The sequence below is a fragment of the Pan troglodytes genome, chromosome 12 (assembly GCF_028858775.2).
Source record: "Pan troglodytes isolate AG18354 chromosome 12, NHGRI_mPanTro3-v2.0_pri, whole genome shotgun sequence".
NCBI lineage: Eukaryota > Metazoa > Chordata > Mammalia > Primates > Hominidae > Pan > Pan troglodytes.
In genome coordinates this window covers 40625292-40642823 of record NC_072410.2, presented here as the reverse complement: position 1 = coordinate 40642823, position 17532 = coordinate 40625292, and the positions used below count along the sequence as shown (strand labels likewise).

The 17532-nt window shown below is 34.8% G+C and overlaps 1 long non-coding RNA gene across 1 annotated transcript in view; it reads right to left on the bottom strand.

Moving 5' to 3' along the window:
• Window positions 1–3335: 3335 nt before the first annotated feature.
• Window positions 3336–17532, bottom strand: part of LOC107973529 (uncharacterized) — a 139742-nt gene continuing 125545 nt past the window's right edge. The window contains exons 3-4 of the long non-coding RNA XR_001715900.2: window positions 8791–8979; window positions 3336–3584 (exon numbers count right to left, since the gene is read on the bottom strand). This is a non-coding gene — a long non-coding RNA (uncharacterized LOC107973529). The remainder of the gene's footprint in view (window positions 3585–8790; window positions 8980–17532) is intronic.

The following is a 17532-nucleotide window of genomic DNA, read 5'->3' as shown; positions in this document are numbered from 1 at the left end:
ATCTACACTTTCATATTTTTGTTTGTGTTATTGAATTATGATTCAGTTAATTTTTATTGGAAATGTTTCAGGTATGGTTTTTAGGAAACTTTGATCTATTCTTGTTTCCTTTTAATTTTTACCCTAAAATTAACTGTAGAAAGCAAAATATTGTAGTCCATTTTGCAGGTCAGTCCAATCAGCTTTTGCCATTGAGAATTTAGCATCTGACGTTCTAACCAACATTTGTACAAGTGGATATAGGTTCATATATTTAGAATTCTCAAAATAATTCTAAATTATTCTGTGAATATTTGCTGGACTTGTTTGGGTTAAGATAAATCTTTCATTATAGCTTTTAATTTAGCTCAGGTCTACAGCTTACATTCTGTATTTGCCTATATACGTGGTTCATGGGAGGGATACATTTATAGAGGAAACTGCCAATTTGGGGTTTTAAGATAGTTTTAAAAATGGCAGTTGGTCTGGACAAGGGAAAGAGGAGAAAGGGACAGACACAGTTATGGAAGGAGAGCGATCAGAAGGATACAAGAGAAGAGGGAGGGGCTCAGTTTAGGGAAACACTTAAGAGGGCAAGGAGAGCAAGGATTTACTAGGCAAATGTATCTAGTTTGTTCTTGTTTAATTTTATCAAGTTGCTATTTATTTCACAAAATAAACTTTTAGTGAAGGAATTTTGATTCAGGATTCTGTCTGAAGTCCTCTGCCTGCCAAACAAAAAATGATCATGTAATCATCGGTTCCACAAGCTGTGAGGAGCAAGACATGAGGCGCCTCTATGAGTATTGCACCTGGCCAAAGACCGAGGCCCATGATGGGCAGTGCAGACTGGGTCTCAGTGGGATTTCCATGATGACTGTGGAAACACATGAAGACCAACCAAATGATAACAAGTAAAGGCTATTAATTCAGAGGTTGCTATAACAACAGGTCAGCCACGATCATCTGCATTTTTGCAGAAACCTAAAGGTTGACAGAGTGGGAGCTATGTAGTACAAAAAAGGAAGACTTCAGATATGCCCCAATTGAAGGTTGTTGGTATGGAGAAGCTGTGGGCCATTGTTTACGAAGGGTCTCTGAAAAAATTGTTTCTATGCCTAAATATATTAGATATGCCCTACTACATGCTCCTTTTGAGATTCATAATGAGCCTAATGTATCTAAATATTATAGCCTTTTAGAAGTCCTCTACTAAAGAAATACTCATCCACATGTTCCCTAACTGTATTCCTGGTAGCCTGATGCTTATTTAAACTTTACTAATGTTCTGCAGAAATAGTTTTAAGAAACCCTATGCCAAGTAATTCTGTTTGGTCCCTGTAACCCAAAAATAGTCAACATCCTTCATGTAAGGCAGAAGACCTACCAGCTGACTAAAGGAAAACATGCTGTGGTAAGGGAAGATTACACACCCTGCTTAAATAGTCACCATTCTCAAAGAACTATGTATCCGCAATAGCAAAGTATATTAAATAGAAGATATATCTCACAGTTTTCTATCTGCTTCCTTTTACTTTCCTTTCTTCTCGCATTGCCAGGCCATGATGTCTGCCCATCAGCTCACTATTGTCCTTATACAGTCTTTGGAATATCCAGTGCTTCCAATCTCAACAGCTTATATATTTCACAGGCCTTGACAGGACTAGAAAGAGTCAGATTCTAGAGAATTTTCCTGAAGTATTAAATCTAGGTTATCAGGTAGTCCTTCCCTAGGCAGCTGAAATAATATCTGCCCCTTTTTGAATATCTGGGGAAAGAGATTTCTAGGGAAGGTTTCCTTTTGCTTTCCAGGTTGGAATTTGTCCTATGGGTTCTTAAAGGTATAAAACTGCTTTGAATAGCACTACTATTGGGAAGTGCACTTCAGGCCTTTCGCTTCTACCTCTACTTACTAGAAGATAGTGAAACAAAACAACCAAACAAACAACTGATGATAAAACCATCCTGAGTCCACCCACTTCTGAGAGGCATACAATTTGATTGCCTAGATGCAAGCTTTTTGGTGGTATTAGCGGCTGCTAAAGAGTTAATAGAGTTCCTTGTTCCGTACTTATTGACATTTTAATAGAAGTCACTTGAATAAATGTTGTTTTGGGAGAAAACTAATCTGTAATACAAGGCTTTGAAATACAGATAATTCAAACTTAAGGAGTTTTTGACACTACAATGGTACAAAAGTGATAGGCATTCAGTAAGCTACTCTGTTTATCATAGGGTTATGTCTAGATACACCCATTTTTAAGTTGGCAATATTGCTAAGTGAAAAACACACTTTTGATTTACAATATTTTCAACTTACAATGAGTTTATCAGGACATAGCCTCATGGTAAGTCAAGGAACATCGATACTAAGGGGAAACTGGTGATTTGTTGTGATCAGTGGGAAATTATTCCAGTGACCACTGTCTGTGGCAAGTTGGCAGCTGCTCATCATACAATTGTGAGAGTATTCTACAATGGTTATGAAACAATATAAGTCTTAATATAATAGTGTAGTATTTATGGCATATTGATATTTATGTTATATAAACTAAAATAACATAGTATAGTATTTATGGTATAGTTATTATATTTCTAGCTGTTATTCATTGTTATTTAAGAAATAATCCTGTTCATTTATTTCTTCCTAAGGATTAGAGTCACCATTACTATGGTGTGAATATTTGTGACCCACCCCCCCCAAAATTAATATATTGAAACCTAATAACAAATATGATTGCATTAAGAGGTGAAACCCTTGGGAGGGCAGAGCCCTCATTAATGGTATTAGTGACCTTAAAAAAGAGGCCCCAGAGATTGCCTTGCTCTTTCCACTGCGTGAGGAAACAGTGAGAGGGTGCCATCTTTCAACTGGGAAATAAGCCTCACCAGACATCAGACATGCTGGCACCTTGATATTAGACTGCTCTGCCTCCAGAGGTATGAGAAACAAATTTTTGTTGTTTGCAAGCCACAAAGCCATAGGCTGCATAACAACATTTCAGTCAACAATGAACCACATATACAAGATATAGATTATATAGATATAATCTTACATAACTAAGATTATGAAATTGTATCTTTACTATACTTTTTCTATGTTTCAATATGTTTAGATGCATAAATACCACTGTGTTACAACCGTCTATGGTATTCGGTATGGTAACATGCGGTACAGGTTTGTAGCCTAGAAGCAATGGGCTATACCTATCTGTGTTTGTATCAGTACACTCTATAATATTTGCAGAATGACAAAATCACCTAACAGTACATTTCTCAGAATGTATCCTTTTCTTGAGGGATGCATGACTGTACAGACAGAAGCCATGTACAGGCTATAAAAACATCGACTTGACACAAAGGCTAATGCTGTAAAATGTTAGTTTCTACTAATAGAAGAGTACCTAGTTCTGTTTGTAAGACTACTTGAAGCACATTGAACTATTTCCTAGCTCCATGAACGGTAGGTAAAATTACTGATCTGAAAAAATCTCCCACTAGGTTCCCAATGGGGAAATGTTTTTACTAACCTTTTTGAAAAAGATGAGGAGTTAAAATGAACAGATCTTTGATGTCCACAAGATGTTGTCCAACAATTGTGCTCCCTGATAAAAAGTAATTTGAAATTAATCAGATATCCGAAAAAGAAAAAAAAAAACAATATAAAACTAATCAAGAGGAAAACAAGAGGAACCTCTCCCTAATTGTGTTGGTTGTGGTTATGTGTAAAAGTAGTCTAATATGTGGATATTTGGTAATATCACATTTATGTTTGTACATCTCATTCGTTATCTGCTAAATATTTCATATTTAAAGTTATTGCACAAGGTAAGTCAGTCAAGAGTCATTGACCCCATTTGATATGTTGAAAGACAGACCCAAGAGTTATCTTCTCCTGGTGCCATAACAAATAAGTGAGTTTCTAAACCAAAATATAATCATGTGCCACATAAGGACATTGTGATCAATGAGAGACTGCGTATATTATGATGGTCCCGTAAAATTATAATACCATACTTTTCTTGTGCTCTTTCTATGTTTAGGTATGTTTAGATACACAAATACTTCCCACTGTGTTACAGTTGCCTACCCTATTCAGTACAGTAACATGATGTACAGAGTTGTGGCCTAGGAGCAATAGGCTGTGTCATATAAACTACGTATGTAGGAGGCTATATATATACCATCTAGGTTTGTGTAAGTACACTCTATGCTGTTGTACAACAACATTGCCTGAAAATGCATTTCTAAGTATTTCACAATATCCCTGACATTATGGGATGCATGACTGGAAATGTCACTTCATTCCTGATAAAATGGGCTCCTTCCTACCACTTTACTGTGCAGAAAATGAATAGTACAACATTGAAACTGTTGTTGATTTTATTGTCTTAGACAACGAATAATGATGCATTTTCCATTCGGCACTGAAGCTGCTAAGGATAAATATTTAAAATTAACCCAAATCTGATACATTTTTGAGTTTATAGAGTTTCCTTTGTTAACAAAGATATGTGTCTCCTATGATTGTATAATATTTAATAATTCACTGGAATTTACTCTCATCTTGAGCTTTATGAGTCCCTCAGGGAGAAGATGACCTACTGTCTTATCACTTCAGGGAATATGTATGGGCAGAAAATTAGGACTGTGCTTCTCTGCAACAGATGCCATGGGCAGAGAAGTAGATATTTGGCACCAAGCCCCTACAGGCCACAATAGTTTCTTAGGTCATGGTGGTTTTGTTTATTCTTTACCATGGAATGAAAACATTGCATTCTTTTTTGAGATTACTTCTAGAATTCCAAATTATGTTTCTTTAAATATCTCTTCTGCTTAAAATTTTAATGTTTCCTACTCAATACAGCATCCTCTTATGATCTTGCCATGACTTTCTCACCTGGTCTCATACCCCAAGCTTCTCCCAGTGACAAGCTCTGGTACTTATTTAGAGGAGTTCATTGATTGTGCTCATGGCTTTCCAATCCCATTTTTTTCCCAATAATTGTATCCATCTTTACCTTTTTTCAGATGGTCCATTTATCTAGTTTGTGAAGAGTTTCTCCTTTTCTAGTTCTCTATACAGTATGTTGCTGCAGTTTTGCTCACTGATTCCTTTTTCTGAGTACTGCACAATATCCCCAGACACAGCAAAATTTTTCTCCTAGTAGTTCAATAAATTTTACCTCAGTAAGACTCTAAGCCCTTGAGCAGTAAGTTTGTGTTTTATTTGCCTTTTTCTTTCAAGGACGTGAAATAGGGTCTGAACTTAGAAAACATAAAATATGCATTGATTGAGCTGACTAACTGAATTTCCTGGTTTGTAACATAGGGTAGTGTAACAGCTTCAAATGAAAGTACTTGGTATCCTCTGTGGCTGGTGTCGCATGTGGCACAAAGGTTAAGATATGGGCTTTAGAGTCAGACTTCCTAAGTTTAAATTCTGGCTCTGCTACTACTAGCTGGGTTTTGAATTAATTATTTTATACCTCAGTTTCCTCATTGCAAATTGGTTAATATTAATATTTGTTTCATAAGGTACTTGTAAAGGGAAAATTAGTGCATTATAAAATTTTAACAAAGTTTGGTGTTATTACAGTTTTTTTTTTTTTTAAGGAATGAATGAATAAACAAAATAAATGAAAGCGCCAGGCACAGTCGCTCACTCCTGTAATCCCAGCACTTTGGAAGGCCGAGGTGGGCGGATCACGATGTTAGGAGTTCAAGACCAGCCTGGCCAACATAGTGAAACCTCGTCTCTACTGAAAATACAAAATTAGCCAGTCATGGTGGTGCATGCTTGTAATCCCAGCTACTTGGGAGGCTGAGGCAGGAGAATCACTTAAACCCGGGAGGTGGAGGTTGCAGTCAGCTGAGATCATGCCACTGCACTCCAGCTTGGGCAACAGAGTGAGACTTCGTCTCAAAATAAATAAATAAATAAATAAATAAATAAATAAAAACATACTGTTCTCTTTCTGGAGTGTATCTCACCTTGCTAAATTATAATCTACTTGGGAAATACTTCACTCATTCATAAAGGCTGAAAATCATGAATCCCTTTCTCCTCCAAGGCATTGTCTTTTCCCTGTGCTGTCCAACACACTAGCCACGAAGCACATATGACTATATACATTTAAATTAATCAAAATTAAATTTAATAAAATATTCAGTTCCACAGTTAATCTAGTCACATTTCAAGTATTCCACAGCTACATGAGACCAGTGAGTACCATACTATTTATTGGCAATTATAGAATATTATAGGACATTTCCATAAATATAGAAAGTCCTATTGGACAGGGCTTGACATAGACAGTTTGGAAAATTATTTCAGTGATTTTATGAAAACTTTAATAATATCATGCATCATTTTGTACTACATTATATATGTGCATATATACTTACATATTTATTTACATGTTGTGTATATGTGTTTAAACGATATGTACTCACATATATCTATATTTTACATATATAGTTACATATGTATACACACATATCTATGCAAGGAATATATATGTATGTATGTATCTCTTTTACACTAGATTTTGTGTTTCTCATAGTGAGCAAAAAGTATATTATTAATTTTGTATTTCAGTATCCAGTAAAGTTCATGATACATAGAGATCACCTCAAAATAACTGTGAAATAAGTAAAGGATCTGGTAAATAAATAAATTTTAAACCAAACTAGTAAGGTTTTCTTTGGATTTTTTAAATGATAATGAATGAAAAACCAGCTAATGAATGAAAAACCAAATGCAGAATGTACACTTGATACCATGCCATGGCATTGGAGTATTCTTTTAGTGATATAACCCGAAGTGTATATAAAAAGCTTTAAAATGGTGAGTTGTCTCAATCGTGTAATAAATACTATATTGCTAATTTCTGCTTTACATACATCCAAGTAGAACTCATCTCACAGAACCATCTCTTTCTATATGGTTCACTTCTTGCCGCTGTAATTCCCTTTAAAGCCCTCACCTATATATTCCATATTCATGCACCCTGATAGAGTCTACATAGCCTTAATATTGGGACAGTGGCATCTTGATGCCTGACCCACATATACAGTCTCTAATCAGTCACTGACATGCTGGCTCAAAAGTGAGAGCCAGAAAGGAATTAATCTATGCATGTAGGTAGGTCTAGTATGGCAGATTATAATAATAGGGGGAAATGTTAATGAATATTTGGAGTCTTCATTAAGCATGTGACATTCTTCTGTCCACAGAAGCAAAGACTACCTGCCTAAAACAGCCATTTAATAAGCTCTCACAGCCTAACTTCCCAATGGCCCAACCTATTTGCTGGACAGCATTTTTTTTTCTCTGTTTAAAAATGTATTGACTTCAAAGAAACAAAAGCAGAAATTTATTTAGCAAATTATAAGCGCAGATCCAACTTCCAGCCATTATTTAAGGACTGATCTTGGAAAAAAAATACAGAAGGCTAGAAAATATATCTTTGAATATGTCCTAGAATAGAACATATTCAAGAATGCTTGAATGCTTGAAAAGAATGCTTCTGCTAAACACGTCTCCTCGGTATACTGCCACATATGTTCAGATGGCATGGTATACTCCAGTTTCCAAATTCTAAATATCTAAAACAGAATATATTTTTATATCTTATATTACATTTTTTAAGATATATTATTTGGAATTTTGAATATATAACAAATATGTCTGAGTGATTACCCCCAAAACATATTTGTATTTCATACACTGAGGTATATTTAACTTATGCTATACTCTTTTTTATGCTATACTCCTAATAAACTAATACTAATATTAACTAATCATTTTCAAATTTTCTTTAATCTTTCCCTCCTCCTTATTGAAAATATAACTCTACAACAAAATCCTTCACAATGAATTTGGCATAGGACATGTAAAAATCTTACCTTCCAATTGCTTGGCCTTCAAAGAAAATCGAAGCTATAGAATTCTGCTCTACAGTAATCCAGATAGTATATAATTCATTTTGTTTTAGAGACTAAAGGAATCAGTGTAGCATTTATCAGGATCAGACTCAGGAGGCAGAATAAAATGTAGCTTTTATGTTCACAAAAGATATAGGTGCATTTGCTATAGACTTCTTTTAGGAAAATAAATTACATGTCACTATAAGCCAATTAGTAAATCTATGTGGTAGGTAATTCAAGTTTAACTCCTCCTTTACCATACAATGGTTTGATATAAAACTTTCCTTTAAACTACACATGCAAAAGTTCCGCATCTCCCTAGCCCAGCATCATGTAGGTACCTCAGAGCTCAATCTGCCACATAGACAATTCTTGGCATCTCCCAGGCAGCCCTTTTTTTGGTAATTCCCCACGCCCTGCACCTATTTGCTACCTTCTTTTGTCAAGTAACAAGTATCCCTCTGGTAAACTGTCATGTTGGGAGTCTGCTCCTTGATTTCAATTTATATTGATCCAATTAGATTCATCTCAATGTGCTAATTTGTTATTGATAATTTATCTGACAATGTAATTAATGCTAACATTTAAAAGGAAGGCAATAATGTATGTGGATTTTCAGAGTCTCCAAATATTTAAAAAATGGATACATCTTTGATGATGGGAATTTCAAGTTTTTTACAGGTTAGGATAGTAAGATAACTAGAAATATTTTAAGAGAGCAAAGAAAAAAAAGCTTGTAAAGGAGAGTAGTAGTTTAATGATATAAATGTTAATTATCATAATCCACCTACAGTCTCTAGAAGTTATTTTTTTCTGAAGTAACTTCTGATTAATGGGATGTTAACCTAGAAACCTTATTTTTGTTTATTTTCTGGTTACCTTAGAGATGCTTTTTATCTCTTGCTATTGCCATGGAGATGGAGGCTGGCAGCAGTGCCTCTTCTCACAACACTCCACATGCAGTAGCAGTTCATACATTTGTATTCCAGGGAAGAGAAAGCTGGGTGAAGCTCTTCGCTTTCATTTGTTATCCCATTTCCAAACTTGGCAAAACCCATACAAGATTCCCTAAGGACACAGGAGACAAATAGCTTTGTATTAGTCTTTTTCCAAATCATCTGGGAAGGTCTACTTGGAAGGAAGCTAAACATCTGATTTTGGGGTCTGTTAATTCCTATTCTTTAAGCACCACAGGCTTTCCCAATTATGAAGGGTAAAAACTTTCTGCGTTAAACGTACAATCAGCAAATAAATCAATAAATAAAACAATTTCTTCCTCCTTATTCTCAACTCTCCCATACAGAATGCATCTAATACTATGTTGTGACTTTAATTGGTATATTTGCATATTGACAGTTTAACTCAGTGTTACAATCCCCTTGTAACAGAAAGCACGAGTTCTATTTTCATTGATCTAATTAGCAAATTTACATATATACAGACCTTAGAAGATTCTACCTGGAGTATTTCCTTTTTAATATATTTAAATGTTGTTCCAAGTCTCCAGAGTCTGCCCTTTTGGGGGTGAACTAGTTTCCCGATAAAGTCACAGGCCACTTAAGGAAAAGATTGGAGGTAACAATGGACCACATACACAATGACGGCCCCGTAAGAGTATAATACCTCAGTTTTACTTTACCTTTTCTATGTTCAGATATGTTTACATACACAAATAATTACCATTGTGTTAGAATTTCCCACAATATTATGTACAGTAGTGTGCTCTACACATTTGTAGCCCAGGAGCAATAGGCTAGACCCCGTAGCCTAAATATGTAGTAGATTATACCACCTAGGTTTGTGTAAGTACACTCTATGATGCCCAGACTTCAAACAAAGATGAAATCACTTAAGGACACACTTCTCAGAATAAATCCCTGTCATTAAGTGACTCCTACTGTATTTAGCATGCCCTGGTGCCCTCTGAAGGTGTTTCAAGCCCTGTTTTCAGGAATTAGTCATTTGATTTATCTCCTTTTGTGAATAATGTATAATAAAGCACTGATGTTTGGTTTGTCTAATGAACTGGTGCACAACTGATGCTGCTTTCACAAGCCACTTAAAGAAAAGCACATTCTCTCTATACTGAAGGCTGATTTCAAACAATATGTATTTAGGTTGTATTTTATATAAAATTGCATGAACAATGAAAGAATGCTAAGCAGATGTGAATAAGATTCTTTCATTACAAGTTTCATATAAGTTCTATTCTCCAAGAATGCCAGCTAAACAAAAGTAGAAAACAACTCACGTTTATTTTTCTTTTGCATGAGCCTAAGTACCGTCAGGGCAGGGGTTCACAAGATGTTTCTTTGCAAACAAAAGAACAGATATAATAAAATACGCTGTTGCTATTGCCCCTGTGCTAACAAAGTTTGATAATCTTGGATATAAAGAATCTTCTTTGTCTGTGAGTTATTACATAAAAAAGAATAAACTTTCAAATCTATATTTGAGGGTTCAAAAGAACTAGATAAATGGCCAATAGAAAAAAGAGAACATCGAACAAAAATGCAATCATAAGAAATTAAACCTAAGGCCAGGCACAGTGGCTTATGCCTATAATCCCAACACTTTGAGAGGCCGAGGTGGGAGGATTACTTGAGGCCAGGTGTTTTTAGACCAGCCTGGGCAACACAGCAAGACCCCCATCTCTACAAATTATATTTTTTAGACCAGGTGCGGTAGTGTCTGCACCTGTAGTCACAGCTATTACATGGGCTGAGGTAGGAGGATCTCTTGAGCCCAGGAGTTTCAGTCTGTGGTGAACTATGATTGTGCCACTGAGTTTCAGTCTCCTGGGTGAAATAGTAAGATCACATCTCTTAAAAAATTTATATTAGATCGCGACCATGATTCTATGAGTCTAAAAATCAGTCTCTGACATGGGATGAAACTATCAATCTTCATAGGTTTTTCCCCTGTTCGGCAAAGGGATTTCATTTTGGAGCCCACAGAGAAGATAGTGTCTTTGTACTTGCCTTTGTCCACGTTGTCTACTCAGGTGGTGAGAGTGAGCAACTGCTTCACCCTGGAGAAAGGACTCCTTTTAATTTCTTTCTCTTGTTCTCTCTCTCACATTCTTTATTCTCTAGGTTACTTTGTCTGTTTTTTTGCCTCTTTGCTCTCATCTTTATTATACATCTAGAAGAAGCCTCTGATTATTGGGATTTTTCTGTGATTTCTTTTCCCCCATCCTGTCAATTATTTTGAAAATCTAATAGTATATGAGTGAAGCCTGGAAAAAAAAAAAAGCCTAGGATTCTGTGTACTGCTCATCCCTACACATTTTTTTGCAGTTTACTTGATCTAGAGTTCAAAGCCTTAGCTAGCTTAGGATTTGAGTGAAAGGCTTAGCTAGTAATTGTATTAATGGCACATATTTTGTCAAGAATCTCACAGAGGTATTAAAGAAAGCCAGAAAGCTGTATTGAATTGTTACTACATCTTACTTACCCAAATCCCTTCTTTCAGTATCTTTGCAAGCCCATAAATCAAAATGTTTCACTGAGTTTTCAATCCCTGTTATTACATTTAGAGAAAGAATTTACATTTACCTAAAAGTTAATGATTCCAATTTATGCTTAGCTTTTCCAGAATAGAGAAAGTTAGAAAATCATTTTTATAAAGACTTAACTCAACCCCTGGGCAATTTTATTTGCCCTACACTTTTCTGCCTACCATTCTGTGGTATCATTGTGATTATTCAGAGATCATAGATACAAAGTATATTCCATGTTTAAAAACATCATAATTTTGCCCAAAGATAAAATAATCCTTCAGTATATAAAGGCTATATACTGGCTATATTGGCTCAACTGTAATATGATACAATGTTTATTCAGAGAGATACAATTAAGGTGACAAAAGTGACAGCCCCACCTGATTTTGATTAGAGATGTGTAAGTATAGCCTAAAATCATGTTTGTAAAATACAAAATTTTGTCTCGTTTATTTGTTTTTGCATACTTTTTTTCTAAGATTTTGAAACTATATTAAAAAGTATGCTGTGGTTGATGGCTTTCTTGTTGAATACATTTCATTTGGGAGGTGATATTTTTTCTCATTTTAAACATTATGCTATCTTTTAGATAGAAACATTCACAAAATCTTATGTGTAAATGAATCATGAAGAGAAAAAATAATTCCCTCACTCAATATGCAGCAGTATAAACATTCAAAAGAAGAAAATAAATGAAAAGTATTTTTTATTTAGGTTTTGCAAACAATTCCAAGAAACTTGGTATTCTATGCCTTAACCTACTACGCTTCTAATTTTTGACTCTAATAAACAAAAAATAAAATACTTATGCCTTTAAGTGTTTAAGAAGTCTATAGATATGGATATGTTTGAAATATTATCCTACTTTAATAATTTTATATATAAGAAAGAATAAAGCTACCTAATGACATATGCAGGTTTATTTCACTGATAAATTTCAGGGCAAGAAATTGTTACCACTACTCTAATTCTTCTTTACAAATCATTTATCACTTATGCAAAGCAGTTAAAGTAGTCAAGTAGCTGAGGAAATGAAGAATAATTGTAGCTCAATTCCAGAAATTTCTCCTCTAATCTTCACCACATTTGATGAAGCTGTTAAGAATAATTTTTTGAATCTCAGTATATGCAAAGTGCTTGTTCTCACTAAATAAGCAACATGCAATGCCATTAAAGCATGGACCAAGAAAGTGTTTTCTGAACAAATACGTGAATCAAACAGTTCTCTTAGAAGCATGAAAATGAAAGAAAATGAATTTTAAGGTAAAAATGCTCAAAAAAGTAAATGCTGACTTCATAGGAAGAAAATAATATGTGTAGACAGAAGATGATACAAATATAAAAGTATACTCTACTGGTATTAAAGAAAACCAAAATATTTCTCTCTAAAATATTGAGAGTTGCTACATTAAAGACTATGAAAACATAGGGGAACACTCTAATTGCCTGATGTCAGGACATACATCCTTCTTTACTGAAGACAGCACTTGCTTATCAGCCCAGAGAATGTACCAGCAGAATGTGGGAACAGATTTCACTACCTTCCCACGTTTTCCTCCCTTTTAAAAGACTGGAACTACTCTCACCTATGTCTTGTCACTATGTTAGCATTTATTGCTCTTTGTTAAAATACTTTTTCTTTTCTTTTTTTTTTTTGAGACAGAGTTTTGCTTTTATTACCTAGGCTGGAGTGCAATGGCACTATCTTGACTCACTACAACCTCTGCCTCCTGGGTTCAAGCAATTCTCCTGCCTCAGCCTCCCAAGTAACTAAGATTATAGATACCCATCACCACGACTGGCTTATTTTTTATATTTTTAGTAGAGACAGGGTTTTACCATGTTGGTCATGATCACATGAGGTCACCCGACCTCAGGTGATCTGCCCGCCTCGGCCTCCCAGAGTTCTGGGATTACAGGCATGAGACATCACGCCCGGCCTGTTAAAATACTTTCAAGCAAGGCTCCAAGTCACTGTTCTGAGAGAAAGACACTTTTGAGCTGAGGCATCTTCCCAGTGACGGGTACAGCACGGGTCGATAAACTTCTACTGGTTTTGCGCTTGTTAACCTAGCTTTTGTTTTCAGGAGAGTGTTTCAACTAAGAATTTATAAGGGTTAAACAAGATAAATTATATTTTTGCCACATCAGTATTTAACAGAACTGTTTGGTTTCTAAGCCTGACATGCTTGTGAATGTAGATACTACGTTCTGTTTCTCCAAGCAGAAGTCCCTGCCATGCACAAACATGAAGTTTACTGGCTTCTCTCCGGCAACTTAGAAGCTACCAATAGAAAACTGGAGAATTACATCACATTGCGTATATGACATCCTACTTTTCAGGATTCTGCACACTCCTACAAAAAAACAAAAACAAAAACAAAAAAAGAAACAATAATTCCAATACAACTACACCACCACCAACAAAAAATACTATAGACATGTCAACAGGCTATTACCAGATTATATGCTTAGGTAATGACTTTGAACATAGCAATGTCTAACTAATTTAAAACCTACTAAATCAGGTGAGAATATATAAAACAAAGGAAATGTATTGTCATCTCCAAATATCTTGCTAGGATTTTCCATACATAGACTATACTATTCTACTAGGAAACCAGATAAAGAAAAATAAAAAAAAATCTATGGATTAGATTTTAGAGAGCATTAAAGAATATTTTAAATGCTCTCCTGAGACATATTTGTTTGTTTTCTATAGTGTGAAATAGGATTATTTCTTATTTCAAATGCTCAGGAGAGCATTCAAAATGTTCAGATTTACAATGTATACTGTTTAGTAAATGAAGAAGAGATTCCCAGACTTCTGAAACCAACATGACTTCCCATTTCCAAAATTAAAAATTCTGGTATGATGCATATTATCCCATTCTTGCAGTACATAATTTAGAGCAAAGGCAAAAATAATGCATCCACTTGCTCCAGGGGATACTTGCTAAAGGAAGATAAGACTGTAAACCAAATAAATAGGCTAATTATCAAGAATAAGAGTTTGCTTATCAAGACTGCCCTTGAAACCCTCTCCTCTCTGTGCCCACCAACTCAAATTTATTATGCCATAAAACTGGCCCAATTCCAGCCAGTTTCCCTCCATGCAATATCTGCCTTAAACTTACCCAGCCTTTGTCTAAAAATACTGTAAGCAACTTCTCTGAGTTTCCCCTTCTGAGATCTCCTAAGATTTTGTCAAGATCTAATAAATTTAGCTGTGCTTAAGCAAAAAAAAAAAAAAAAAAAAGGCAAAAGCTTTTCTGATGAAATTTAAGCAAGTAGATGCTTGAAAATTTTGATACTCAAAGTTGTACCAACATCCTTTTAAGACAATCTTGCTGCTACAGTGAAGTCTCTTGAGTTCATGGCTGTGTTCTAGAGCCTCCCGCTCAGAAAGTTCTATCCAAACATAAGAGTGAGGCAGGATCTGCGTTGGATCAGAGCTCCAATTTCATTTCAAGCTGCCAAACGATAAGTTAATTTTGTCTCCTAGAAATTATTTGGCTTGGGTAAGGACTTCTTAAGAACTTTTGAGTTCTGAATTTACTTTAGAAGTTTTCTATCCAAAAAAAGAGCAGACTATTGGAGATTTGGAAACTTGAATTTTTACTTCCTTTTCATTCTAATGAGCTCCTTAAATGAACAAGTCAGCGAATATCAAAATTTCCTCAATAGCTACTGCAATTCTAAATTATCCTTTGTGAAATCATGGCATAAAGAGAGATAAGCATATTAATTACAATTTTCATACAAAAGCATGTAAGTCACAGAGTTCTAACCCAATTTGAGCACACATGTAGACCAAGATAAAACTAAGAGCATGAACAATAGCCTTTTAAAAGTTGTGTATGAGCCTCTAAATTAACAGCCAAAATCCAACTGCATGCACATAAAACCAACAGTTCACATTAGTGGGAAAGTTTGGAGGGATCTGTCTGAAAAAGACTCTTGTGAACAAAATGAGACAAGACTGAGGAAAGTTCTCATGAAACTTTGATAGGTGACTCAAGACTAAATGGTCCAATCATGACACCAATCTGATGAGAACTTCTGACCTTATCTGTCCACAGGGCCAGCACTTATAGATTCATCAGACCTGTGTTCACTCCCTTTATTAAGAAATTTATCTTATATACTCTACTTACAACAAAAAGAACCAGGACAGAGAGAGAAATAAACAGTAGTGCTGGTAGTACTACTAGGAGATAAAAAAACAAAAACAAAAACAAAATAAAAACACCAAAACAAATACCTCTCTTAGCTTCTGATGTTTTGTGGCAACCCTTGGCTTGTAGAAACATTAAGTCCAAGCTCTGCTTTCAGCTTAACATGTCCTTCTCCTATATTCATCCACATCTCCTCATTTCTCTTATACAGACACTAGCCATTGTATTAGGGCCCATTCCAAATCACGGATAATTTCATCTTCAGATTTTTAATTACATCTGCAAGGTATTAATTTTTTGGTATGTATTTTTGGATTTATGTTAAGTATTATTGAACTTACTACAAGCTGAAAGGGTTTTATAAACACAGTTGACCAGTATTAGCTAAGGAACTAAAGGAAAAATGGAATAAGTATTCAATGGGGGTGTTCTCAGATAAAATACAGCATTCTATTTTCGTGTGTCCTAAAACTCACATGAAGAAAATGTCTTTAAATATTATGAGACAACTTTACAAATACTTAATCCATGCTTTATAATATCAACCTATAAATTCCTTCATTATTGCATAACCTCTGCTGCAAAGTCAATAGACAACTCCATCATCATCATCTCTAAAAATCTTGACCTCTCCCGGTCTCAGTATACAATTGTTACTCTCAAACTTTAATTAAGGGGCATTCTTTCCTGCTTTGTGATGTTCTCTCACTGACTTAATAGAGAAAAATTTACAGTGCCAATGGAATTACCCAATTAAATGCTCTCCTGATATCCTTTTCCTGAAAATTTATGGAGTACCCACTATTTATAATCAAGACATAACTCATTTAGATAGTGATTTATTCTTTGATTTTAAACCTAGCTCAAATCTGAAGTTCAGCATGATGTGCCAGTCCCATATTAAGTCAAAAATGTTACTGATATGTGTGGAGTTATTGAGCTTGAAGTTCTTAAGAATCAGATTGAAAAAATTAAGAACTTAGCCAAGTTTGCACAATAACATCGAAAACTGGAAGCTGAATCTTAATAGAGCCAGTACTCATATTGTCATTTTGTACTAGTCCTTGTAATGTTCTTACACTTTGACTCAAGAAATCCAGTGGGAGAGAATATAGACGTTTTATGACTTGAGGGCCATAAATAAAATAGTCAAGCCCTTCTATTTTGGAAAACCAAACCTGAATAATATTTATCTTTAGTACTACATGAGGCTACATAGTTTACAGTAGTAGTCTGTGTTTGGCCTTATTTGCCTCTCTCTAGAAAAATATCATTAATACAAATTTTCCTTTCTATTCAAATTACATCCATATATCTGGACAATTATTTATCTGGAGTTTACTTGAATATTCATCTATTTATTTAATAAGTCCTTAACCTGGACCTTAGGAACTTAAATTTTCCTGTGATTCTACTCTTATCTAATACATGAATTATTGCTATGTTCCAAAAATGAGATATATTCTAATACTATTAAGTAAATGAGATATACTCTAATACTATTAAGTAAACTTAATTATTTTCTCTTCACCTCAGTAAAGGAATGAAGTTTCTAAAGAAATGCTATATTCGTTAAGATAAATTTCATGACCTAGGGAATAATTTATCTCAAGAAGGCAAATTACTCACTTCTTAAAGATTATGGATAATCCAAGACCTTTCTATCTATTCATACTCAAGAAATCTATGCAAGTCCTAGCTGTTCCTATTCACCTGCATAGAAACCATCAGAGACTAGTAGTTTATCACCACTTTTCTTTCCATCTGAATTCAAAATTCATCTTTTCTTAAGGCAATAGGTCACCTTTCTTAGGTCTCTCTTTAGAGACCTTAGCCAACTTGGTTTTAGGGTATCTCTTAAATTTAATGGTCCCCCATGCTGTTCAAATCATGTTGCTCAATGAGAATACATAACATTCTTTGGCAAGTAAGCATTTGTCC